Raw genomic sequence first — 26765 nt, 5'->3', positions numbered from 1 at the left:
GAACGTCTTCTCTGCGTCTGTGTCAGCAATGCTGACCAGTGCTTTCTACTTTGCACCATGTCGGATCATTTGGATTCCAGATCATTCACGTTGTCAAGACTACGTGCTAAAGACGTAATGGTGGGCTCGTTTGTTAATGATGGTGGAATATGGCAGCGCACATCGAAACAAGGAAGTTACACTGAATGAACAACCATGGTTCATTCTATGGTTGTGCACTGTGTGTTACGTCCTTGTTTCGAAGCGCGCTGCCATATTCGATCAAAAAGTATTGGGCTGTGGTAACATACGTCACGAGCCTAGAAAACGATATGTGCATTACTGCAGTTCCTGGAGTCGGCTGACCTTTAATGAGCGACTAAATATTTTTATATGCATCCGATTCAAGCGTCACCCTCAGTTTTTTTCTGTCCTTCCATTTTTTTTATCGCCTAAGTCTCTTTTCCCTGCATAGGGTAGAGAATTGACTTCCTTTACTTCTGTCTCTCTCTGAAACCCTTAGTATTCACTGTCCCTTATAGACTGTAGTGAATTCAAATTTGAATTTGTTAGGTGTTGATGAATGATGAATGGCTCTGCACAGAGCCAAGACGTCCTGAATGTACGTGACGTAGGGCTCTGTTGACGTCTGCACACGGCCGGAAAGCGCCTTCTGCGCGGCAAGTTGGTGACCGTAAGGGTTGCCGAACAAGTATCGGAGCTTTTGCTTAAGCGAATCCCAACTGGTGAGCTCATCTTCGTGCGTCCGAAACCAAACTCGAGGTGTGCCACCGAGGTAAAAGACTACGTTGGCGAGCATGATAGTAGGGTCCCACCGTTTATTGCGGCTGACGTGTTCATACAGGCTGATCTAGTCCTCGACGTCTTCCCCATCTTTGCCCGAGAATACGCCAGGATCACGTGGAGCGGGGAGAGTGATGTAGGTCGTCGAAGTGGCAGCACGTGTCGGAGCCGGCGGAGTCGAGTTGTCGTCGCCGGGAGCCATGAAGGAAGGCTCGACGTACCGTCCACTGCGAAGCCCCGTGACGAGGTACAGAGAACGTCCACCTCCACCAGATATCTTACGCAGGAAGACGCCGACGAAAAGCTATATACAAGTATATTCACAAGGTAATACGCCGCACTTGGCCAAGAGGCAACAGCCCGCGCTAGCCTCCAATCGTCGTCGTCGTCTTCACCCTGCTCGCCTCTTTATCACCGCAAATGCTCTTCCGTAGCAATATGAAAAAGGCGGGAGAAAAAGATGAAGATCGGAGAGGAGGACAGGAAAAGGCAATTGCCAATTTCACCCAGGTGGGTCAGCCTGGAGGTGCCGTCTATGTGAATCAAAGGCCAAAGATGTGTGTTGCCTCAACCTTAATGGTCCCAACATGCGGTATCGGCTTAACCCTTAGGATTCCACTTTCCCCACACACGGCTAAGCCGCGCACGGCTACACGCGGGAGGGGCCAACCCTCGTGTGCTCGGGTACGTGGTGTCGCAACACACCAAACGCCTGCTGCCGCAAACGCCCCTGCGGGACAGTTAGGTGTTTTTCCAACGATTATTCCTATCCATTTCTGTCTACTGGTTGACAGAATCAGCCTCTGGAACTATTCCACAGTTGGAGAAGGAAAACGGTCAGGCTCAATACGTGGTTAAACTGCCTCGTGAGCTGAATGTTTGCTGCGGTTACCTCAAGCGCTAAAGCTGGTAAATACATCTTTAAATATACATTGGAATGCAGCGTTTAAGAGGCAAATAGAAAGAGGAATAAATTCAGCTTGTTATCAGACTGCTTACGACAAGTGTGCTCTTCGTTAACGAGCAAACAGTGGCATGCTCTGCGTATCCATGTTTGTGCTTTTCTATGTCACAGTTTCAGTAATTTGACAAAGGCCTCCAAGTTACTAAATATGCATTTATTATACGTAGCTGTAGGCGTACTGAAGGATTGCGGAAAGATCGGGCATGCATTCTTTCTGGCAACTATCTGAAGTAAAAAATCTGTTCGCTTTCGGCCAATATTGAAAATTCCTGAGGAAGGTGGTCGTTCTGTTACAAGTGTCGTGACGAGGATCGTAAAAGTATGAAGGAAAAATTCTCCAGCCATGGTACTCGGTTGGAAATAAGCATGATGACTTCGCTAGAAAAAACGGAAAAATCAAAGCATGAAGGCAGTATAGGAGAATGCGACAAAGCGAAAACGCATGACATTTTTTCATGGTCGACCTTTGCGGGCTTACCTTGAATAAATTAGTTTGCTTTTTGTATGAATCAAGCTTATCGAACTGTGAGGTGGTTTTCCCGTACTAACGAGATTTTGCAGCTGTTGAACGTACGAATGAAAGAATAAACCATAAAGGTTTAGTTAATGGCTTCCACATATTTTGGAATAATGCTACATGAACTCGGTGTCTTGTTTACCTTCGAAAGCTAGATAATAACAACATGGTTTCGTTTGTAGAAACGAAACGCACTCTACCTTCGCGACAGTGTATGAAGGCTAGAGGTCGTACTTTTCGGCGCTAAAAGAGTGTGGTAACCGACCCGCTAAGACCCACGTGCAAGGCTGAATTTTAAACGCGAAACCCTCAAAAATGAAGAAAAGAAAATTGGAGGACGCTTAAGCTTCTTGTTGAAGAGTGGAGCGCAATAGCACTCATATTCCCGACTGCTTCTAACCCTTCCCTGAAACTGCAGCTCATGTCATCATCATCATCAGCCTGGTTACGCCCACTGCAGGGCAAAGGCCTCTCCCATACTTCTCCAACTATCTCGGTCATGTACTAATTGTGGCCATGTTGTCCCTACAAACTTCTTAATCTGATCCGCCCACCTAACTTTCTGCCACCCCTGCTATGCTTCCCTTCCCTTGGAATCCAGTCCGTAACCCTTAATGACCATCCCTTATCAGCTTATGTAACCGTAATATTTACCGGGAAACGCTGGCGGCGAACGCCATGCACGAAGGTGAGACGGCAGAAAGGCGACCTCTTGAGATAGCCGATCACGGAGACAGTGCACAGCCGCGCTGGAAAATTACATAATTTTCAGGTTGCTGGTATTGTTTCGCACTTTTAATATTTCAGTCTGAGAAGCTTTAACACAAAAGGCTTGCGCTGTCGCTGTTTTCTTTCAAAACGTTTGTTTGGTGATGTTGTGGTGTGGCAATATAACCCGCATTTACCGCATGCCATGTAGCAAGGCGTGACATATACACATACGTAAATTAACGCGGGAAGTTTCGCTGACAGGGATGCCAGTGCCGGACGCCGATACCGTATTTTCTGCGACGCGGGGCCCTTAACGCTATCGCGTTCAAGCGACTTCGTTTTCTGAATACCATCACTCGTACTGGCCAGGTCGATCTAGACTATGACATTGCGAGAAAACTGGTTTAAACGTCGAGTATCTTGCTTGGCGATTTTCATTCGCCATTCCATTATTCTGGGTTAGATTTGTTCATATGCATTTTAAGCAGTAAGGACGTGGCGGAGATGCGCGTAAATTTTACATTTTCCTAAAGTCTTGTCTGAAGTCGCGCCTACAGTCACGAAGTTCTAGCGTAGCCTTTTTTTTTGCTCTAGGACTCACATATGTTAATTTGTCGTCTGACAGTAAAAAGTTCGAGGAGTAATATGGTACCGCGGAAACTGAAGCAATTGGATATGTCGGCTAACATTTGTTACCGCATCTGCTGACTTCCAACTTTCACTGGGAACTTCAATACATGCAAGTATCTAGTGCACTACGACTTACATTAGCGCTGAGAACTCTCCAGTCGAGGTTATGAGCCTTTCGCGCCCACCGTACCAATCTTGTATTCGTCTCCGACTGAGACAGCACGTGTGTCGGCAACCAGGGTTACTTGTCGGTATTCGATCGTGAAATGCTAGTGTAGCGCGAACTAGAATAACGCGTGAACGTCAAGAGCACCATGACTACGTGTTCATGCGCTCTTCACATTTCCTCGTAGTGGCTTTTCTACGCTATTTCAAGTCAGCACTTACGATGAGCTACAGACATTTCCACAGAGGTACGCCAGCGTGACCAATGCATCAGAGCTATGACCGATACATCAGAGATAGCGAAAGTGTGATCGTGTTCTCACACCCGCTTGCGGGAAGTATTAGGGATCTTTTTATTTTCCTAGATTTTTCTGAGCGATGATTCATTACTGACGCCTTGGTTATACGGCAGCTTCGGTGGTGCTCCTACGCAGGCTACGTTGTTCGGCTATGACGTCAGCTTTCGCAGCCGCAGCAGTAACAACTCGTGGCTGACCTCTAACTTGGAGTCAGTAAAACGCGACGTGAGAAACAGAAATTATGAAATGTAAGCAAAAAACAAAGAAAAAGAAGCCGCACGGTGATGTTGTTGTCTATTAAAGTGTTGTATACACAAAGTAACATTGATATTGTAATCACAAATGATTACGTTTCAGAGAAAAAAAATTCACTCCGATGCAGGGTTTCTTTCTGGCTGGTCTTTGTATATGAAAGAGAAAGAAATGTAATTATTTCTTTTATTATCCTATAATGCTGATTTCGCCGCCGAACGCGACCGGCTTTAACCATCGGTACCCGAAAACGGTTGGGGAAGTCTCGTTAAAAAATACTTTGCAGAAAATCACGGAGGTGGTTCACAAATACAACAACTTGAAAAAAGAAAAAGAAAGCGCTTTTGGATGCGAAGACATGCGAAATTTCGTCGGTAGGGTCTTCCGCATACTTTTGTTGTCCTGACCACAATGGCTGACGTCGCGCTTGGGGCCCGCATTCGGAAACCTCAGATGAAAAGAGGAACGCATGGGAGGGTGACAAAAGTATTTTCACTGACGCCCTAACATATTTAATTAACATGTAAGGGTCGCCATCTTATGGACTTGTTACGAAACATGTGGAAGCACGCTTGTCAAATTCGCCATGTCCCCTATTGTACGCCACACAAACCATGGTCGCAGAAATATAAAGGCAAACTCGCATTAAAAAGATTAACCCGCGAGAAGCTGTTGATATAGCCACTCACGTGCGCAGGTTTCCAGACATTGTTTGCGTGACCTGAAGCTGTTATTGTTTCCATGAGACATTGACCACAGGAACCTGACGCATTTATTCGTTTCTTGGTGGTAACCATAACGGAATTCAGCTGTGTCACTGTAGACAAACCCTTCTTCCTTTATTGCTTTGATAGGCAGCACACACGGGTTTTTAACGAACTCTGAAAAAGAGCCATTATAAGGATGCTAAGTAGGTAACAACGGAGAGAGAACACAGACGGCCAGAGAAAATGCTGCTTGGGTTCGATGTATAACATTTAGACTTGCTCGATCGAAGGGACCGGAATTGCACCTTAGCTAAAGCATTCGAACGAGATGAGTTAGAGCTCGGCAAAAGCATGAATCCCGGTTCCATGCATAGGTAGAACCTATACGGCTGGTGATGTTGAAATACAGTTGCAATTTGCCTGGGCATGAAGGCTGGCTCAAGGTTTCAGAGTTTTAACATGACAGATTGATCGTCCGCTACCCGGAAAATAATGCGTTGTTGGCGTGTTACGGTGTTGATATTTGTATGGGAAGGAAATCCTTAAAATGTACATTTAAAAATGCTCGAATGTATTTCTACGTATAACTTTTTATGGCCCCTTCAACAGCGGTCATTATTTTTGTTATGTGACGAACGCTTTTGAAAGTCAAATAATTTGTGCTGAATTTTGACAAAAAATTCCGGCCTACTAGCTCTTTAGGTTAAGAAAGCTCATGTTGTCAACGTGTCTTTAAGCGCAGAAAAAAAAAAGGTGGTTTTATCCGAAGGACGAAGCATTGAAAATGACAAAAGTAGGAAGCTGATTAAACTTCCGGTTGAACTCGGCGAAAGACGGAAGTCTTTCTGGACGAGTTGGAGAACCGGTAGGGGTGGAGTTTCTGCGTACGGCATTCGATCCCTTCACTCCTCGCGTGGGGAGCGCGTGGAGTGTCGGAGCATTGGAGCGTAGGAGCGTTGGAGTCCTAAATTTGTGGACTGCACTACCTTCGGGGTCGGCCCACATTTTTTAGACTGCACTATTTTGGGAATTGGCCCACACTTTGATGTGTATGATAACGCGTTAGTTAATTTTAAATAATTTCCAACGTTTGACATGCCAAAACTGCAATGTCATTAAGAGGCACGCTGCTTTTCTTGGGCGGGGGGAGGGGGGGAAGTACCGGGCGCATGGTGGTTAAAATATGGGCTTCTGGACTAAACTATCGCTGTTCGTATCCGGCCGTCGGATAATTTTATTGATATATTTATCTAAAAAAGTGGCAGTTTCGCCGTAAGGGCTAAGCACTGACTGTGATAGCAAAGCTCAGAGTCCTGCTTGGGCTGCTCGGTCGATGTTAAATGTATACAAAAGATCGCGGCGCGTCTTCTCGTCTTTACGGTCCTTTTTCTCTCTTTACCCCGCACTGCGGCCGCGGACACGTGGAGGCGAGCGCCATCTGGTCGCCTTGATGTTTCCTTACCTTCACATTCTTCGTAACACTCGTTGATAGTATTGAAGGAATTTCCGCTGCGGTGGCAACGTGCGAGGTAGTATTCGCAGGTCAGACTGTGTGGGTTGAAGCGCACCTTTATTTCCTCTCGATGGAGGCACCTCCATTCACTTTTGTTATGTGCGATGATGCGATGATCATGACGTGTGCAAAAGCCGTTAATATGTTCTGCAAGAAAGAGTTCTTAAGGCAGGATTCAAACCACATTTTTTCCCGGCTATATCAAACCTGGATAGAGTGTATGTATACACTTGCGGGTTTTGTCACGTGGAGCATGAAAACCCATTGATGACAAAAAATGATCCACCATCAAGCGTAACCCGTGCACCGTGGCGGAAAAAGTTTTGTCACACACTAGCCTTCTCTCGGACACTTTCTTCCAGGTCATAACGCGAGAAAATACAACTGTAACTGTAAAAATGTGGGCGCTTATTATACCTATCGTACAGTACGTGCCAAGCTTCTTTACACCTTTTCAGTTAGGTTATCAAATGCAAGAGACAGCAAGTTTCACACCAGCAGATGCGAACTGTGGACGCGACTGCGTAAGAGCGCAACAGATGACCTTAGGTTATTGGAATGTATGAAATCTCCTTTATTGTTATCTCTGAAATTAGACCAATACCTCTTAGTGTTAGATTAGCAACGTGTGACACTTGCAAATGAAAATAATGTTACAGTTGACTTCAACGCTAAGATTCCGTACGTGATAAACTCACTGTAGTTTTCCGCAAGAAACATAACAGTCGAATATTAAACAATCAAGCTTTACATTGGGCGGACGTCATTGAAATGCACGAATGAGAGAATGTTGCCGTGCAGTAGCCGACACTCAAGTACAATTCCAATCTTTTTGAACAATATTAGGTTGTCAGCAACCAATAAAACCTTTGGTTCTGTAAGTGTAAGGGCAAGCCATTAATAAAAGTTAAAAACATTAGTAAGCCAACGCGAGAACCAACAGGACACCCGAATATATTTGTACAGTTCATAGAAGCACTAGAAAACTTCACCTGGTTTCGACCCGATCTTTGGGGTAGCTTTAAAACCATGCACAATAACGTGAGCATAACCTATCTTGTTTCATTGTAAGCTACAGTAATGCAACGTGAAAAGAAGAAGTGAAGGGCTCGATTTTGTTAATCATGTCCATGAGAAGAAGGGGAACCCAGGGGCTCCATGACCACATAAAGCTAACAGGCAATGAATCCAAGGAAAGCGACGGGGAAATTAAGTGAGGTCGTAATTGGAATGTAGAAAATAATGAAGAATAGGGAAATGAAAGTCAACGAAAAAATAACTTGTCGCCACTGCGAGCGGTACCCACAACCTACGTACTGCACGTGCGTCGCACTACCACTTGTGTTACGACAAGGGCTCTCAATTCGTCCCCTAACTTGCGTATTAATGTTTACTAGATGTAGCCCTAAGAGTAACCCCGCCAGTGCAACTCAGAACCATGGTGGGAGGATCTGGAATACCCTTTTATCCCGATGGCGTCACTTAACACGTGATCTTTTAGGAGAGCAGGTACCTGCCTCATAAACCGCGCATGCTACGTAATGACATCAAGGCTGCCAGATTCGAGATCCTCGCAATGAATAAGCGATCGAAGTGCATTGGCCGGCGTCTTGTAGGAGTAGAATTAAGCAAACTTTCGCGCAAATCAATTCGCGATTGAGGCCGGAAAACATTGTTTTCCCGAAAAATGTATGTCTCCTTAATTCCGAACTGTTATGAACCGGTGTGAACCGATTCAAACCGATTCAACCGATTCAACCCGAGCCGAAGCACTAGTTATGAATGAATTTGCACCCAAATCCGAACTGAACCCCGATACATTTCGGCTGGGCACCTTTTGCGGGAATCAGTTCAACAGTGTTTTTCAACCGTCGCGGGCGTTGTAGAGACACAGGCACTGACGCGTGCACACGCAAGCACAGAAACCACCAGCGTCACGTCGCGCGCGCCGGTGACAAGGAGACGGGAACGCGCGCACTGATGCTTAAAAAAAAAAAAAAAAAAAAATCAGCCGTCGCGGGATTCTCGGTGTTATTTAGTGGTCTGGGCTTTCGCCGTGATTTTCGCCATGACTGCCGGCTGATGGACGGTCTAGCGCCCGCTATTCGCGGCACGGTCCGGGGTCTGGCCCGCGCCTTCCGAACGCCCAGCTTTCAAGTTGGCTATGCGAGAAAAAAAGAGTAAAATTTGCCTGTATACGTGATCGCGGTGTCACTCTTCAGGGGTCCTGCCGAACCCGAGAACCCGCATTCCCCAAACGCTTTATCGTTTCACGTCTCAGTTACTGATGGAACATCTTTCCTTCCCCTCTGTCTGAATTATCTAGTCTTTTTTATTGCTGCAAATTGTTGTGAATTAATAGAAGAGAGTCGCACGCGCCGTATTTAGGACGAAAACTTGCTGTGACCCTTATTTTCCACTGGTATAAGATCTAAGAGGAGAATTAAGTCAGATAAGAATTTATAAATGTAGATTTTTAATTCGCTATATATATATATATATATATATATATATATATATATATATATATATCATATGTATAATATGCATAGATGTATATGTATATATATGTATAGATATGTATTTCACTGCTGCTTTTCGATTGTCGATAATATTCAGCTTTCGGGTTCCTTAGGGCGAATCGTTGTGGCCACACTTCATGCCTATTTTTACGAATATATGCAACATCTTCTCGCTGGTCATCCATATAAGACGAGTGAGTGAAGAAACATTGTTACGAATGGCTGCAGAACGGTTAGCCTTCCCCTGTTAAGGAGGTGTTTCCGTGACGCGGTTATCACGTCTTCGCGGCGTGTGGCACCTCTATTTCGGCCGCGGCCGCACTACTTCCTTTGGTCGGCCGCGCCTGCCCATCTTTTGGGGCGGCAGCCTCCCTCCGGTTTCGCTCGGTCGTTGCCTTTCGAGGGCCGCCGACATCTGCCGGACGGCCTGGGCTTGGACATCTTGATCGAAGCACCTCGTTGCGGCCTCGAGCCGCGGCGGGATCGTTATCGTTGCAGCTTCGTGCGGATTCTTAGCACAGTCCCAAAGCATGTGAGCTGCAGTGGCTCTTTCCTTTCGGCACACACCACAGGTCACTTTCATAAACACTTGGACACACGTGCCTCATCAGCACCGGGGTGAATAACGACTCCGTTTGGAGTTGTCGATATAAAACCGCCTCCTTATGGGTCAAGCCCGGATGAGGTGGCGGCATAATCCTTCGCTCTAGTCTGTACTACTTCACAATTTCGCTGTAAGAAGTCATTTTGTCCTTGATTTCCCACCACCACGACGGGTCGACCGCAGTAGCAGCGGCACGGTTGGTTAGTCCTCGCGCCGCCGCGTTCGCCGTCTCGTTGTGGTTTGCGTTGCCGCGATCCGACACATCACTGCCCATCTGGGCCGGAAACCACTTTATCACCACACACCGGTTTTCACTCGCGAGATCGACCACACGCAACAGACGCGTGGCTTCACCACACACCCTTGCTCTGGCGTAATTTTTCACTGCCGTCCTAGAATCACAGAACAGAGTCGTGCACTCAGGGTAGGCGAGTGCACGACTCTGCTCTGTGATTCTAGGACCAGGGCAATGGCCAGGGCAATGGCCACCTCCTCGGCTCGATGCGTCCCTCGAGTCCGCACACTCGCCGCTGTTCTCGTTGCACCGGTCGATGCCCCAACGACTGCAGCGGCGAATGCCTTTATGTCATGTGGATACTCTTCCGCGTCCACAAACACGGCACCCCTGTCTTTGGCATCGAGATCGATGGGCGCCTTGGCCTTCGCCGCCCGCCGCTCTGAGCTCAGGGTTCATGTTTCTTGGCACCGGACATACCCGTAGCCGTCTACTAATTGCGCCCGGTACAGGTACTTCTGTATTTTCGGGTCCCCTTTCCTTTGGCTCCAGGCCTAAGTCACGCAGCACTTGTTTGCCCTTTCTTATTTCCGATAGCCGCGCGAGCTGAGCGGTCCTCTGCGCCTTGGCGATTTTCTCCAGGGTGTTATGCACTCCCAGGACCAGGACTTCGACGAAAACTTGCAGTCGAGAAGTCCGAGTGCAGCCTTGTACGCTTTGCGTATGAGCGCATTGATCTTGTTTCGCTGGCACTTCCTCCAGTTGAGGAAAGCAGCAACGTATGTAATGTGACCTATAGCGAAGGATTCCACTAGCCGGGTGAGGCTTTCTTCCTTCATGCCTGCTGTTCCGTGTGACACCCTCTTAATGAGTGGGGTTTTGTCGTTGCACCGAAATCCCTATCGACGCCTTCAAAGCTACCTTCTACTGCAGCAGTGTGCAGCAAAAGTTCATTTCAAAACGCGTCTCCTACCATGAACGCTATTGTCGGGCACGGAAATGAAGCGGCCTGGGGCGACTGAAACATCGTCATTTCAGCGACGTTTCTTGTAGGCGAAAACGCCTAGTGTACTGCACCTTTTACAAACATCCTATATTTATCTGTTCTAGTAATTCGGTTGCTGCCACCTAGATACGGTTCTTAGATACGGTGCTAGATACAGTGGTTTTGGGCGTTGAAATGTACCAGTTCCTCATCAGAAGAGTGAATTGCAACCTCAGGGTTAAGAATAAATGTATTTCATTTTTCTACCTCGTTTCGGCAGTTATATACCATTGGATGTTTTTTTGGCTTAAACGAAGGTGTCCGACATAGAGATGCAGGAATTCTCATAGAAGCGTACATAGTAGTTCAAGCAACCTGTAATGATTCGCCGACACTTACGATACCCACTAATGCAAAATTTGAGCGCTGCTGTATACGTGTTTTCATTTCGCGATATATTGGATGGCGGGGAAAATCTATCTCGTGCGGCAAGTTGCAAACGGAGCGTAGTCTAGCGTGATTACCTCGCTAATCCGAAGATCACCAGACGCAGTGACGCGGGGGCGCGATGCACAGCAGCCGCCGCAGACAGATATCCTGGACGACGCGCCCTATTCTGGCGCCATCTCGTAGCCATCGTCGCCACAAAGCCCCTCTTGCTCCGCACTACGCTTTTCTTCTCCCGCTTTCGCCATACTCTTCTCCTCCGCTTTCCTCCTCGCGTTCTCTTCGCTCTTACCGCCTTTCATCAGCCGCTGCGCTCCGCGTTCGCTCTTTCATCTTTAGCTGGGCTCTTTCGCTCGGTTACGCCGACGCTGTCCGCAGCAACGGGTGCCTAGGAGCTGCGCTCGAAAATGTGCTGCCCTTGTGTTCAGTTGTCCAATGCATTGCAAATTTGAATGCAGCGTCGTAATAAAATTTAAAGAAGTTAATGAGCAGATATCGGTAGGTTATTGGTTGGTCATCGCCTTGACGAACGCAGCGCACTTGTGGACATAAGCATGAACGCCAAAAGAGGAAAAAACCCGCGTCTTTGTCCCTCTCTCTCTCTTGGTGTTAATTACAAAAGCAAGCCGTACTGAAGATAGCGCCCTAGTTTCTCGCACTAATGTGTTCTGCAAAAGAGCCACCGCAATACACTCGCATAAAAATGTGCCTGAAATAACTTGCGTTCGGGTCCCTTTCACAGAAGGTGCTACGAAGCAATTGCCCCTACATGCACATATTTCGCGTTTCTTACCGTCCGAATAATTTTTGTTGACCCTAAAAGTTTCAATCTCAAGGTAGAACGCACAGAGTGCATAAATTTCTTCTCATGGTTGTCGGAAGCTCTCACTGACTACTTTTGGAATATGTGTCAAATACGTTTCGAGCCAGGTTTACATAAACCTCGAACTGTGCACTTCACAATCGGGGAGCCCTCGAGAATACTTGTTCTAGATGAGCATGCTCTCGCACTTTTACCGACAAGCGATCACGAACACTGGTGCCCTTGCCAGGCTGCGTAAAACAGAGAAATACAAATTGAAACAATGCCTCGAGCGTTAGAAAAAAAAGTGAAACGACCTCTTTACGCTGCAGCGCTGAATGTTATAACGCTTTAACTTACCTGCGGTGGTAATGAGTATAGCCAGCAGAAATAGACCCATCTTCTAACCGCACGGTTTCCACGTTCGTTTCATGAAAATGGAAGCCATGGTTTGACGGCTGCATTTAAAGAATGCACTGCAGAGCCTTTTCTCCCAGAAGGCAGGCATCGGCAGCCTTTTAGTACAAGCCAGTGACACTCCACTGGACTGACTTATAAAAACTTATTTGCCAGACATGCGGAATTCATATCAACGAAAAAAAAAAACGAGAACATGCTATGCATGTGAACGCGGGTGCAGGAATATGCAAGTGGCCGATGAACCATGTAGGAAGGACAGCTCAAAACCCGGAGAAAAGGGAACGCGACGCTGACAGGCTTTCTTTTATCACCTTGCCATTTCCTACCATTTGCAACCAAAGGCTTCATTCCTCTTTTGACTGAGAAATGACTACAAGCATACAATGGCTGCTTAACAAGAATGAGTTCTATCCTGTTGTTGAAGCAATGGAATATCTAAAATAGACGTACGTTAAGGAAATATGAGCAAAAACGTCGAGCAGAAAGTATGGAAGAATGATTATGAAAGTCTAGCAATAGTCACCCACAGAAAACTACAGACGTGAAATCGCCACGTCCTCTGAGTGATGATGGGACTTTCACCTTTTGCCCCACTTGAATATCGGTACTGCGAGAGAAAGGTGAATATACTCGAACAACGGACACCACGTTGTATGAGGCTCTAATGTTATGTCTTACTAGCAGTATAGCTGGCCGCTCGATACTTGCGGACATGAATTAGGACGCCGTAGATGTGCCCGACCACCTTCTTTCCCATCCGCTTGATGGGAAATTCCTAATGTGTGTATAACCGCTTGCAACCACGCAGGGGCGCAGCCATCTGTGGGGGGGGGGGGGGGGGGGTAGTCTAGTGGAGCTTCAGCCCCCTCTGAAAGTTTTTCGACCTGCCATGCACAGCCAACCAAAATACATCCCGGCACCGGAAATCATTCTTGATTTTGTCCAGAATGTCTTTTTCACGCTCAAAAAGGCACATCAGCGCGAACATTGCGAAATCGGGTTGGATTTTGTGGCAACGCCCATGCAACTGGATTCAAATAACGCAAGGAGCCCAATCCAAGCACAAAGCTTCCAGGGCATTCTGATGGCGAGCGGGTTCGTCGCGGCATCTCGTGGAGGCCGTGGAATCTACGGAGCGCATGGTTTCGAATTTCGAATCTTTATGGGCATAAAATTCTCATAAATTTTTTGATGCGAAAGGTGCATTGACATTTCCAAAAGTCGTGGTTTAGAATTTCAGTTCCGGAACATTGTGGGTTTATTGCTCTTATAAACACTTGGCGCCACAGGTGCATTGACTTTTATAAAGTCGTACATCGGACCCTACAACGAGACAAGTCGAATACACGCACTGTCAGACAAGTTTACAAAGCGCGCAGCGAGGTCCGATGAGACGAAGCGTTGTGATTTGTGCCCTCATGTCGCAGAAAAGAATATCGGCATTGTTTTTCACTTGCGCCAGAGCATCCATGTCAAGACAACACAGCCAGCAAAGCTAACTACGTTCTTATTTATTTTTTTCTACTTTTACTTGTATTCGTGTCCCGCAGGGGCGTCTGCGTCAGCAAGTCTTTACTTTGGTAAGACACCACTTACCCGAGCACACGAGTGTTGGACCCTCCCGCGTTTAACCGTGCGTGTTTTAGCCATGTCCGGGGAACAGGGGATCCTTGGGGTTGAGCTGACGCTAGGTGTTTGGATCTTTAAGGCCCCTCGGCGGAGTCAACACACCCCTTTGGCCTCGGCTTCACGTAGACGGCACCTACGGACTGACCCACGTGGGGGAAATCGGTAGTTGCCTTTTTCTGTCTCTCTCTCCATCCAGAATTAGTCTTTCTCTCACATTTCATCTTTCCGGTCTTCCCATAGCTTCCGCTTACTTCCAATTTTTCCAGGCAGCAAGGGTTAACATTGTGTGAATAGCCCACCTAGGTTATTTGATATTTGGTTACAGTGATAACGTACAGCTAGAGTTTCCAGGACTTGTTTTTAAGTCCTTGTAGGGCTCCACGGTGGGCGATGACGTTATTGCCGAAAATTACATTTGTCTGCGCCTAGTTCCTTCCCTCCCCTTCCTCATCGCCCTCAGAAAAGAGGGCGCACCAATGATGCGTTCCAGTTCTTTGGACGTCAAAGGCCGAACTTCCCACAATATCGGGTCATTCACTCAGAAAAATCAGATAAACAAGTCGAACAATCTTCCCTTATCTAGTTTCGAAGTATTTAACTAATGTCCTTGGTCCACGCTACATGGCATCAGGGATGGGAGGTGGTGATCTCCTCTTAGAGCTGCATGATCAGAAACAATACAAAAAGTTGCCCAGTCTAGTTTCATTTGGGGATGTTCAGGTGACAGTAACTCCACACCGCACACTGAACACCACCCGCGGCGTTGTCTCCAATGATAGTTTGCTCCAGATGACAGAGGCTGAGCTCTTGGAGGGCTTCAGTGAGCAGAATCTTGTCAATGTCAAGAGAATTAGGATGAGGCGCGATGGCAAAGAAATTGAAACCAAGCACCTAATGCTCACCTTTGGATCAAGTGTTCTGTCCTAGTCCATCGAGGTCGGGTACAGTAAGCTCAATACCCGCAGGGACGTCTGCGTGAGCAGGCGTTTAGTGTGTTGAGACACCACGTACCCGAGCACACGAGGGTTGGACCCTCCCGCGTGTAGCCTTGCGCGGCTTAGTCGTGTCCGGGAAAAAGGGAATCCTGGGGGTTGAGCCAATGCCGGGTGTTTGGATATTTACGGCCCCTCTGCGGCTGCAACACACCCCTTTGGCCTCGGCTTCACGTAGACGGCACCCCCAGACTGACCCACCCGGTGGAAATCGGCAGTCACCTTTTCCTGTCTTCTCCCTGCACACGCTTTTTCTTTACCCTCTTCTTTCACACCTGTCCTGTCTTCATTATCTTCCATTCTCTTCAATTTTTCGTAGGTGGCAAGGGTTAACATTGTATGGCCAACCTACCTTGGTTATGTCGTATTAGGTTATAGTCTCGATGTGCAGCTGGCGTGTGCAGGACTTGTTCGCATGTTCCGGTCGCGTTTTCAAACAACTACCAGAACCATATGTAGTAGTAGGGGATTTTATGCACACTCGTCTTTTTGGGGGAGTAGATGCCGAACCCTAGAAAATATTATTTTATCAAATAATGTCTGCCTGCTCAACACAGGAAACCACACATACTGCTCTCCAAGCTCAGGAAAAAAATGAGCTGCTTAGATTTATCTTTTAGTTCTCCATCAGTTTTTACACATTTTAAATGGCATGTTGTGTCAACAACATGGCAACCCCTACGGAAGTGACCACCTTCCTGTAAAAATTACCTTATCATCCCCACCACAAATAGTCCCAAGCAAACCACGTCGTTGGAAGCCGCACTTACAAACTGGGCACTGTTTAGAGAACAGGCCAGCCTGGAAAAAAAGTTTTTCAAATAATCTAAATGTTGACGATTAAAACAAATTGTTTACAACCTGTATTATTAATGCCGCGCCTAGGTATTCCTCAGTCCTCAGGAGTGGTTCGACATAATCATAAAATCTGGTACACGCAAGAATGTAGGGAAGCAAAAAAAAAAAAAACAGAACAAAGCCTGGGGCATATTCCGTAGATACCCCAACTCATGATAATCTTGTTAACTTTAACAAGGCAGAAGCCAACGCACGCCGCACCTGTCGCGATGTTGAGAAAACTTCCTGGAAGAACTACATATCATCTATCAACAGTTCAACCACATCCAAAAATGTGGGAACAAGTCCATAAATTAAATGGCAGCTTCTCCCCTTTCAGAATTCCGTTTTTAAAAGCTCCTGGCACACAAACAAGTATACACGAACAGGCAGACCCCCCCCCCCCCATACTAGGGTAACATTCTTCTAATGTTTTAAGTTCCTCACACTACACTAAATCGTCCCTGAAGCAAAAACATACAATCGGAAAACAAAAACTTCCTACAAGTGGCTGTACAAATAAGTCCTATAATACATTATTCACACTTCATGAAATCCAAAAGGTACAATCCCCAGGTAAATAGACGGCACCCGACCCTGATGAAATACACTATGAAATGCTGGATCACCTCTCAGCCGCTGCAGTGAACGCACTTCTACAATTCTTCAATAAAATATTGGTATCGGGAAAATACCGGAGGCTTGGAAAAAAGCCGGGATTGTACCGTTCCTGAAACCTGCAAAACGACCAACCACCCGTAGTAGTTATAGGCCTATAGCTCTCACAAGTTGTCTGGCAAAATCATTTGAAAGTATCCTGAACATTATGCTGACGCTCCCTCTTGAATCACGTGAACTTTTTGACATCCACCAGTGCGGATTAAAAAAAAAAAACGTGTTCAACGACTGATCATCTCGTCCGCCTATAAAATACAGTCCGAGAAGCAATTGTGCACAAGCAGCACTGTTTAGCAGTCTTTTTCGATATCGATAAGGCTCACGATACTACCTGGAGGTTTGGTATTCTCCGCGATATCGCAGAACTTGGCATTCGTGGTGGGATGCTGAACTGCCTGAAAGATTTCATATCGGACCATTCATTTCATGTACGCCTTGGTGCAACCCTTTCGAAGAAATTCGTCCAGGAGAATGGAGTGCCGCAGGGTTGTATTTTAAGTACGACAATTTTCATAGTAAAAATGAACTCTATAGCAAAAAACATTCCTAGGTCCATTATGTATTCTGTATATGTCGATGACCTTCAAATAGCATGCACATCCTCCAGCTTACCAACATGCGAGAGACAGATACAACTCACCTTGAACAAGCTCGCGATCTGGGCCGGCAAAAATGGGTTTAAATTTTCACCCTAAAAAACAGTTGCTGTCCTCTTCTCACTCAAAAGAGGCCTACAGGTTGACCCCACCCTACACCTAAATGAAACCGTACTTCCAGTAAAGAATGAACAAATAGTTTTATGCATAACTTTTGACAAAACGCTCACATTCCTACCACACATAACCACCCTCAAAAAGAAAGCTTCCCAGTCACTAGGTATACTGAAAGTACTGTTATGTAAACGTTGGGGTTCTGATAGAACATGTCTTCTACACATTTATCGTTATTTAGTACGTTCCTCCTTAGATTATGGGTGCCTAGTGTATGGTTCAGTAAGACCGACATACCTAAAAAAAATTTTACCCAGTATATAACTCAGGCTTGCGTATTTCATGAGGTGCATACCGAACGTCACCTATAACCAGCCTTTACGTAGAAACAAACGAAGCCCCACTAGAAACCAGAATAGCCGCTTTAACCTGTGCGTATATTCTTAAGGTACAATCTCTACCAAAACACATTTGCTATCCCCTTGTAGCAAAATGCTCTTCACGAGTACTTTTAAACAACAAACCACAAACTACAAGACCACTGCTCCTGCGATTTTAAGAGATGTGTCGGAATGTAGGCATAGTGGACACTTTACCTGGCATTACCCACAGACAAAATCCACTACCCCCATGGTTCATCTTTTCGACAGCTTGCGATCTTTGACACAGTTCCGTAAAGCAAAAACTCCGCCACAACACATAATTCAAGAATTTCTGGCACTGGAAGAAAAATACAGCAGTTTCACAGTTTTTTATACGGATGGTTCGAAAACAAATGACCGTGTTGGAATTGCAGTTGTCCAAGGGAACTTGGAAGAAACAGTATGACTTCCGCTGTGCACATCCATTTTCACTGCTGAATGTTACGCCATTCCTATAGCCATGCAGAAAATAGTAAAGGAGAACCTAGCAAATAGTATCATATGGAAAGACTCCCTAAGTACACTCACAGCTCTTCATAGAAATGCAGTCACACCATTATTAGGAGACATTATACACAATTTAATAAGAGCCACCACACAAGGACTGAACAATAAATTATGCTGGGTTCCGAGCCACGTCGGAATCAGTGGCAATGAGAGAGCAGATGCATACACAGCACAAGCCCGGAACAAAGAAATCACAAAAGTAAAGATACTTCCTAACGACTGCATGAAGTTCATCATAAACTAAGGAAAATATGGCAGTCTGCTTGGAACACTGAAGTAAACTACAAATTATACCTGTTAAAACCCGTGTTAGGCGAATGGAAATCTTGCACACACCAGGAACGTTTCAAACAAGTGATTCTGTGCCGTCTTTGCAAAGGACACACACACCTAACACACAACTTCATTCTAACAAAGCAAGACCAACCCGAATGAGGACTATGTGGAGATGAACTAACAGTAAACAATATCTTGTTTTCCCCGGCGTCTGCGTCAGCAGCCGTTTGGTGTGTTGCGACACCACGTACCCGAGCACACGAGGGTTGGACCCTCCCGCGTGTAGCCGTGGGCGGCTTAGCCGTGTCTGGGGAAAGGGGGATCCTGGGGGTTGAGCCGATGCCGGATGTTTGGACCTTTAAGGCCGCCCGGCGGAGGCAACACACCTCTTTGGCCTCTGCTTCACATAGACGGCGCTCCCGGACTGACCCACCCGGGGGAAATCGGTAGTTGCCTTTTCCTGTCTCTCTCTCCCTATAACCTTCGTCTTTTCCTTACTTTCCACCTTTCCTGTCTCCTTCTCATTTTTTATTACTTCCAACCTTCCTGACAGCAAGGGTAACCTTGTGTCAGTAACCTACCTTGGTTATGTCATATTTGGTTATAGTGGCCACGTACAGCTGGCGTTTGCAGGCCCTGCAGCGTCCCCTTGTTGGACTCCATGGTGGGTGGCTAGCGTTGCTGCCGAAAACTACACTTCCACACATGGCTGCTTCCTTCCCTCCACTACCTGATCGCCCTCAGAAAAGAGGACGCACCGATGAAGTCTTCCAGTTTTTTGGCCGCCAAAAAGAATCCTTCTCACGTTGCCATGTGATTGATTCTGCAAAACCAGATACACCAGTACGAACAATCTCACCCTTCCTTGTTTCCAAGTCATTGACAGAAGTCTTTGGTCTTGGTTATAAGGCGTCGAGGATGGCAAGCGGTGATCTCCTCTTGGAGCTCCGCGATCAAAAACAATATGAAAAATTGTCAAAACTAGTGTCATTTGGTGAAACACAAATAATTATAACCCCGCACCACACGATGAACACCACCCGTGGTGTTGTCTTTGACGATGACTTGATGGAGCTCACTGAGGCTGAACTCTTGGAGGGCTTCAGTGACCAGAATGTAATAAATGTTAAACGAATTAAGATGAGGCGAGATGGCAAAGAGATCAAGACGAAACACCTGATACTCACCTTCGGCTCAAGTGTCCTTCCCGAGTCCATCAAGGCCGGTTATATCAAACTTCGTGTTCGGCCATACATTCCCAATCCTCTCAGATGCTTTAGGTGCCAACGTTTCGGCCACAGTTCACAGAACTGTTGAGGCCGGCTGACTTGTGCCAAGTGCAGTGACAATGAACATTCCTCCGAAACGTGCCAGAACACTCCACATTGTATTAATTGTGATGGCGAGCATGCCTCATATTCGCGGTCGTGCCCGTCTTGGAAAAGGGAAAAGGAAATCGTAACAGTTAAAGTAAAAGAAAATATAAGTTTCAAGGAGGCACGCAGGCGAGTATCCTACCTGCCAAAGAAAACTTTTGCCGATGTGGCGCGTAAGGGGCAGCGTCACAACGGCCTCCGGCGGCTGTCCGACCCACAGGCAGTGAGTGGGCAGTTACGCCATCTGCCCCCGCGGTGGTTGCAGCTGGTGCTGCTCCGTCAACCGAGGAGAAGGGACCATCGACCCCGAAGGTGGGCGCAGCCGAGGCTGCCTCAACCTCCCAGGTCCCTTCCAGTCCTGGCAACGGCCGGCGCAGCCAAATCCCCCAGGGAGCCCCATCGACTTCCGGGCTGGTGGGCGCAGGGGTCTTGCCCTCCAAGGCGGGACATTCCCTGGTAACTTCTCGCTCACAAGAGCACGTGTCCGGCGCCTCACATGAGGCAATGGACACTACACCCATCCCCACGGCGCGCCAGGAGCCTTAGGAGTGGCGAGGCTCCCTCGAACGCTCCAGAAAGGGCAAAACCCCCATTACAGGGCCTCGAAAGAGCTCTGCAATTTAATCTCTGAAACCTCTACTTAATACTTCTGTTCCTGTACACACAGTACCAATATGGATACACAATAATTCGAATATGGATACACAAATAATTCAATGGAACGTCAGAGGTCTTTTTAGAAACCTTGATGATGTGCAGGAACTCATCGAAAAACACAATCCAAAAGTGCTGTGTTTACAAGAAACACACTTAAAATCCAAACACACAAACTTTCTTCGACAGTATATAACTTTTCGCAAAGATCGTGATGATGCTCTCGCATCATCGGGTGGTGTCGCCATTGGTATCCATAAGAGCATTGCATGTCAACTTTTACCGCTACAAACGCCTCTCGAAGCAGTGGCGGTTCGAGCTGTTCTCCTAAACAAACTCATCACCATTAGCTCTCTTTACATACCCCCACATTACAAATTAACGAAACATGAATTCCAATCCTTTATAGATCAATTGCCAGAACTTGATATTGGTCTTGGTGATTTCAATGCGCACAGCTCCCTGTGGGGCGACTCTCGTATAGATGCGCGAGGTCGTCTCGTTGAACAGTTCCTTTTTTCTTCCGGTGCGTGGCTTCTGAATAAGAAGAAACCCACATATTACTGTCTTGCAAACAAAAAGTTTTCTTCAATTGATCTTAGCCTAGTTTCCCCGTCACTACTGTCTGAACTTGAATGGGAAGTTAACAACAATCTTTACGGAAGTGACCACTTCCCCATACTGCTAAGATCACCTAAAGAAAACGAATATCCACCACAGGCTCCTAGGTGGAAGGTTGACACAGCTGACTGGGAAAAATTCCGAACCCTAACTAGTATATCATGGGATGACATGTCCTCGTTAGAAATTGATGCTGCTGTTGAGTATTTTACAGCCTTCATAATAGATGCCGCATCTAAATGCATACGTGAAGTAAGTGGCTCGGTATGCAAATGGCGTGTCCCGTGGTGGAACGACGATTGTAGGATCGCTCGTAAAAAACAGAACAAAGCGTGGGGGTTGCTACGCGCCTCTCCCACTGAGGTGAGGCGCGTAGACTCTCCTCAGTGGCTACGCGCTAACTTAAGAAAGTTAACTTAAGAAAGTAAAGTCCCAAGGCAGGAGAACCCGCCGACAGGCTAAAAGAGAAAGTTGGGAGAAATTTTTATCGAGTATAAATTCCTATACACATGAGGCCAAAGTATGGAACAAGGTTATTCGGATAAAAGGGCGACAAACATATTCACTTCCTTTGGTAAACACACAGGGTGAAACACTGAAAGATCAGGCAGACTCACTTGGGGAACACTTTGAGAGCATGTCGAGTTCAAACCATTATTCGCAATCCTTTTTGAAATACAAACAAATAGAAGAATGTAAGCCACTAATACGAAAATCCAGACAGAATGAACCTTATAACCGGCCTTTCAGTATTGCTGAGTTGAGAGCTGCCTTGAATACATGCAAAAGCACTGCACCGGGACCTGATAGAGTCATGTATGACATGATCAGAAACCTACATACTGACGCACAAGTTACACTTCTTACACTATTCAACACTATTTGGGCTTCGGGATACCTGCCATCCACATGGAAAGAAGCGATTGTGGTTCCTGTTCTAAAGCAGGGAAAAGACCCCTCCTTGGCAACAAGTTATCGTCCGATAGCTCTAACAAATTGTATGTGTAAGATTTTTGAAAAAATGATAAATCGCAGACTTATACGTTTCCTGGAGCTCAACAATATGGTCGATCCTTATCAGTGTGGCTTCAGAGAAGGGCGGTCGACAACCGATCATCTGGTGCGCATTGAAGGAAGTATCCGCGATGCATTTATACATGGACAGTATTTTCTATCGATATTCCTTGACATGGAAAAAGCGTATGACACGGCATGGCGTTACGGGATCTTGCGAGACCTGTCGGAGATGGGCATCCGTGGAAATATGCTGAACATAATTGAAAGCTATTTGTCGGATCGTAGCTTCCGCGTGAAAATCGGCAACGTATTGTCGCGACCTTTTATACAGGAAACAGGTGTACCCCAGGGAGGAGTACTCAGTTGCACTCTCTTAATCCTTAAGATGAACACACTTCGTCCTTCACTGCCACCGGCCATTTTTTATTCCGTCTACGTAGATGATATACAGATAGGTTTCAAATCTTGCAACATTACAGTGTGTGAAAGACAGGTACAGTAGGGCTTAAACAAGGTGTCCAAGTGGGCAGACCAAAATGAATTTAAAATCAACCCGCACAAAAGCTCTTGTGTTGTCTTCACAAGAAAGAGAGGCCTGGTACCTGATCCCTCTGTAGAACTGGGTGCACAACAAATTCCCTTCAAGAAAGAACAGAAATTTCTAGGTGTTATTCTCGACTCCAGGCTCACTTTCATTTCACACATAAAATATCTTAAAGAAAAACGTCTAAAAACCATGAACTTACTTAAAGTTCTATCCCACACTACATGGGGTAGCGAGAGGAGGTGCCTGTTAAATATTTGCAGGAGCCTAGTTAGATCACGATTAGATTATGGTGCCGTATTATATCACTCTGCTGCACCGATTGCGCTAAAGATGTTAGACCCCATTCATCATCTGGGTATCCGCCTGGCCACTGGCGCATTTAGAACAAGCCCGGTGGAAAGTCTATATGCAGAGTCAGACGAGTGGTCACTACATTTTCAGAGAACGTACACCAGCTTTACCTATTTTCTCAATGTGCACTCCAATAAAGACCATCAGTGTTTCAATACTGTTAACGACTTGACGTGTGAAACACTTTTTCATAATAAACCCTCTACGAGACTTCCTTTCTCACTGCGTGCAAGAGCACTTAGCACGGAAATGGATGTCCCTGTTCGCGAACATCGCCAAATGCCTCCAGCTAAGCTATTACTGCCCTGGGAGTGGCAGGTGATAGACTGTGACGTATCCTTTGTAGAGGTCACAAAGAACGCACCTGACTTCGAAATCGCTATGTATTTAGGTGAACTTCACTTGAAGTACAGCTGCTCCGAATACTACAAAGACACGTCAAAATCACATGCTGGTGTATCTTGTGTTGCTGTTGGTCCCTCTCTTTCTAAATCTGACTTATTGAACCCGCAAGCAAGCATCTTTACTGCAGAAACCTATGCAGTACTGTCTGCAGTAAAACATATATAGAAATTAAAACTCGACAGAGCAATTGCATACACAGACTCGCTAAGTCTCGTAAAAGCCTTAATTTCATTACAAAAGCTTAAAAATCCTGTTTTTATTGAACTTTACTCCCTCTTATGCAGTATTTGCATGTCACATATGCACGTGGTAATCTGCTGGGTGCCTGGCCATAGATGTATCGAGGGTAATGTACTGGCTGATAAAATGACCACATCACTTACATCACTAAACACTTTTCCTACAGCTGCTGTCCCTGTCACAGATCTGAAGCCTTTCTTGCGTAAGAAACTACGACAACACTGGCAACGCATGTGTAACTCAGAAATAAACAATAAACTGCACGTTATAAAGCCACAGTTAGCTTTTTGTCCATCCCCAACAAAATCGCGGCGAACAGATGCCCTATTCTGCCGCCTCAGAATAGGGCACACATTTGGTACACACAATTTTCTGCTTACTGGAAATGAACCGCCAACCTGTGGTTGATGTGGTGAGAGGCTGACCGTCCTCCACGTCCTCTTGGAGTGTCACAAAGCCGAATCTGAAAGAAACATTTTCCTCTTGCATATCGTTATTGCATACCTCTTCACCCAGCTATGTTTCTTGGTACGGAACCATTTTTCAACACGAAAATAGCCCTCAATTTTTTAAATGAGGTTGTCCTACATGTTATGAGCCCAATAAATTCGTAGCGCATCCTCTTTCCAGAGGATGCCGCTGTGATAGTTGTTTTATATAGCACATGCCTCCAGGCCCTTGTGTCTCAAGGGCTCTAAGGAGGCAGTAGTGCTCTAGCATTTCTTATAATCTGATATATTTTACCTATCGTATCATTGTTTTAAATGCATCTAAATGTACATAGTACAAGTCATACGTCATCGCCATAATTTTATTATACAGATTTTACGCACTTTAGAGCGTATATTTTAAGGCCTCTTTACAGCCACGTCACACCAACATAGTAATGATAATTACACTGCAAACTCATTACCACAGACATGGCGCTCTTTGGCCATACCTGGCCCTTGCGCCATAAAACCCCATACATCATCATATCTTATTTTCATGCAGAAAGCTTGAACCACTGAGGAAGACGTTTTTTACCATATTTTAAAAAGAACACATTTCTTTTCACCCAGCTTTGATTTTAGGAGAAGATGCGCTTGTTGATGTATCATGTGTTTTTAGCTTTTTAAAAGAAGCAGGAGTTCTCATAAAACTTTAAAACCTCGCAGAGTGCTTAACTACATATTACAGAAGACCTCATCCAGCTTCTCATCCCTGGGAAGAAGGCCGAGGTCCTTAGTTAATTTGTTGGGACTCTCCAGGCTCTTGCCCAGACAAGTACTCACTGAGGTGTCCCAACTTTTTAAAGAATCTATACCTAGTGTTTGGCGCATGATAGCCTAAGCTGCTTATGTGCCATTAAACTCAACTCAACTCAATTGAACAGCCGAAGTCTACGAAGTACGGACTGCGGTTAAAAAGATCATCGCTGAAAAACACGAAAACACAATCATATACACTAATTCATTACGAACGCTGAAAGCTTTTCAGATGAAATCTGAATATGAACCCCTGTTAGGGGATATTTTAAACGTGGTAACATCAAACAAATACGGCAGATCAATTAGGTTCTGCTGCGTACCAAGCCATGTTGGTACAAAGACATAAAAAGCATAATGCTTCTATATGAGGACAGTATCACTGCAGTTAGGAAGGCCTTGATGTCAAAATGGCAACAAGAATGGGACTATTCTATAAGCAACAACCTAAATCTTACTAAACCCGTAATTGGCGAGTGGAAGTCGTGCCCTCACCAGCAACGGCTCTATGAGGTGATCCTGTGTCGAATTCGGATTGGACGCACTCATCTAACGCACAATTTTCTCCTCCGAAAAGAAAACCCACCGACTTACGAAAAATGCAGTGAACCTTTTACAGCGATACATATTCTTATGACATGTCCAGACTTTACAACACACAGACGGAAGCTTTTACACACCCTATATTATTTATATATGCCTTTGCACCCTGCCCTATTACTGGAAGATGACCCGCTAGTGTCATATGCCAACTTGTTTGACTTTTCAGAGACTACTGGTTATTTACACCAAATATAATGCAAGGCAGGTTTAGCTGCTTTAACGTTGCGTTGCGTTGGGGACTTGTAACTGGCGCACCATGCCCTGAGTAGCCTTTGCGCCATTAAGCCCCAACTAACTTACTCTCCATGACCATGTTTGTGCTTTTCTATCTCACAGCTTCAGTAATTTGACAAAGGTCTCCAAGTGACTAAATACGCCTTTATTATATGTAGCTCTGGGCTTATTTAAGGATTGCGGAAAGATCGGGCATGCATTCTTCGTGGCAACTACTTGGGGTGAAAAATCTGTTCTGTAGCGGCCAATATAGAATTTTCCTGAAGAAAGTGGTTGTTTTGTTACAGGTGTCGTGATCAGGATCGTAAAAGTACCACGGAAACAACCTCCAGCGATGGTACTCGGTTCGCAGCAAGCATGATGAATTCGCTAGAAAGAAAAGAAACAATAAAGCATGAAAACACTATAGGAATAGCGACAAAGCGAAAACGCATGACATCCTTTCATGGTCTACCCTTGCGGGCTTGAATCAATTAGTTTGCCTTTTCTATGAGTCAAGCTCATGGCACTGTAAGGTGCTTTTCCCGTACTAACGATATTCTGCAGCTGTTGAACGTGCGAATAAAAGAGTAAGACATGAGCGTTCAGTTAACGACTTCCACATTTTTCGGAATAACGCTACATGAACTCGGTACTTGTTTACCTTCGAAAGGTCGATAATAATCAAATCGCTTCGTTCGTAGAAGCGAGGCTCACTTTACCTTCGCGATAGCCTATGAATGCTAGAGGTCCTACTTTTCGGCACTAAAAGAGTGTAGTAGCCTAGGCACTAAGATGCACGTGCAAGGCTGAATTTTAAACAATAAACATTAAAAAGCGAAAAAATACGAAAGTGGAGGACGCTTAGGCTTCTCCTTTAAGAG

At 45.8% G+C, this 26765-nt stretch overlaps 2 long non-coding RNA genes across 4 annotated transcripts in view; both read right to left on the bottom strand.

The window, feature by feature from the left end:
- Positions 1–1907: 1907 nt before the first annotated feature.
- Positions 1908–12933, bottom strand: LOC126533935 (uncharacterized). The gene is made up of 4 exons (XR_011895524.1): positions 12497–12933; positions 6491–6688; positions 5011–5202; positions 1908–2125 (listed from the first exon to the last, which is right to left on the bottom strand). It is a non-coding gene; the product is annotated as an uncharacterized lncRNA (long non-coding RNA).
- Positions 12934–25959: 13026 nt separating this feature from the next.
- Positions 25960–26765, bottom strand: part of LOC129385638 (uncharacterized) — a 28139-nt gene continuing 27333 nt past the window's right edge. For 2 of the 3 annotated variants that reach the window (XR_008613117.1, XR_008613115.1), the window contains one exon: positions 25960–26271. This is a non-coding gene — a long non-coding RNA (uncharacterized lncRNA). The remainder of the gene's footprint in view (positions 26272–26765) is intronic. The other variant, XR_008613116.1, reaches the window with a different exon arrangement.

Source organism: Dermacentor andersoni, chromosome 7 (genome assembly GCF_023375885.2).
Source record: "Dermacentor andersoni chromosome 7, qqDerAnde1_hic_scaffold, whole genome shotgun sequence".
NCBI classification, from domain to species: domain Eukaryota; kingdom Metazoa; phylum Arthropoda; class Arachnida; order Ixodida; family Ixodidae; genus Dermacentor; species Dermacentor andersoni.
The sequence above is the reverse complement of the archived record's forward strand: the minus strand, read 5'-3'. Positions and strand labels throughout refer to the sequence as shown.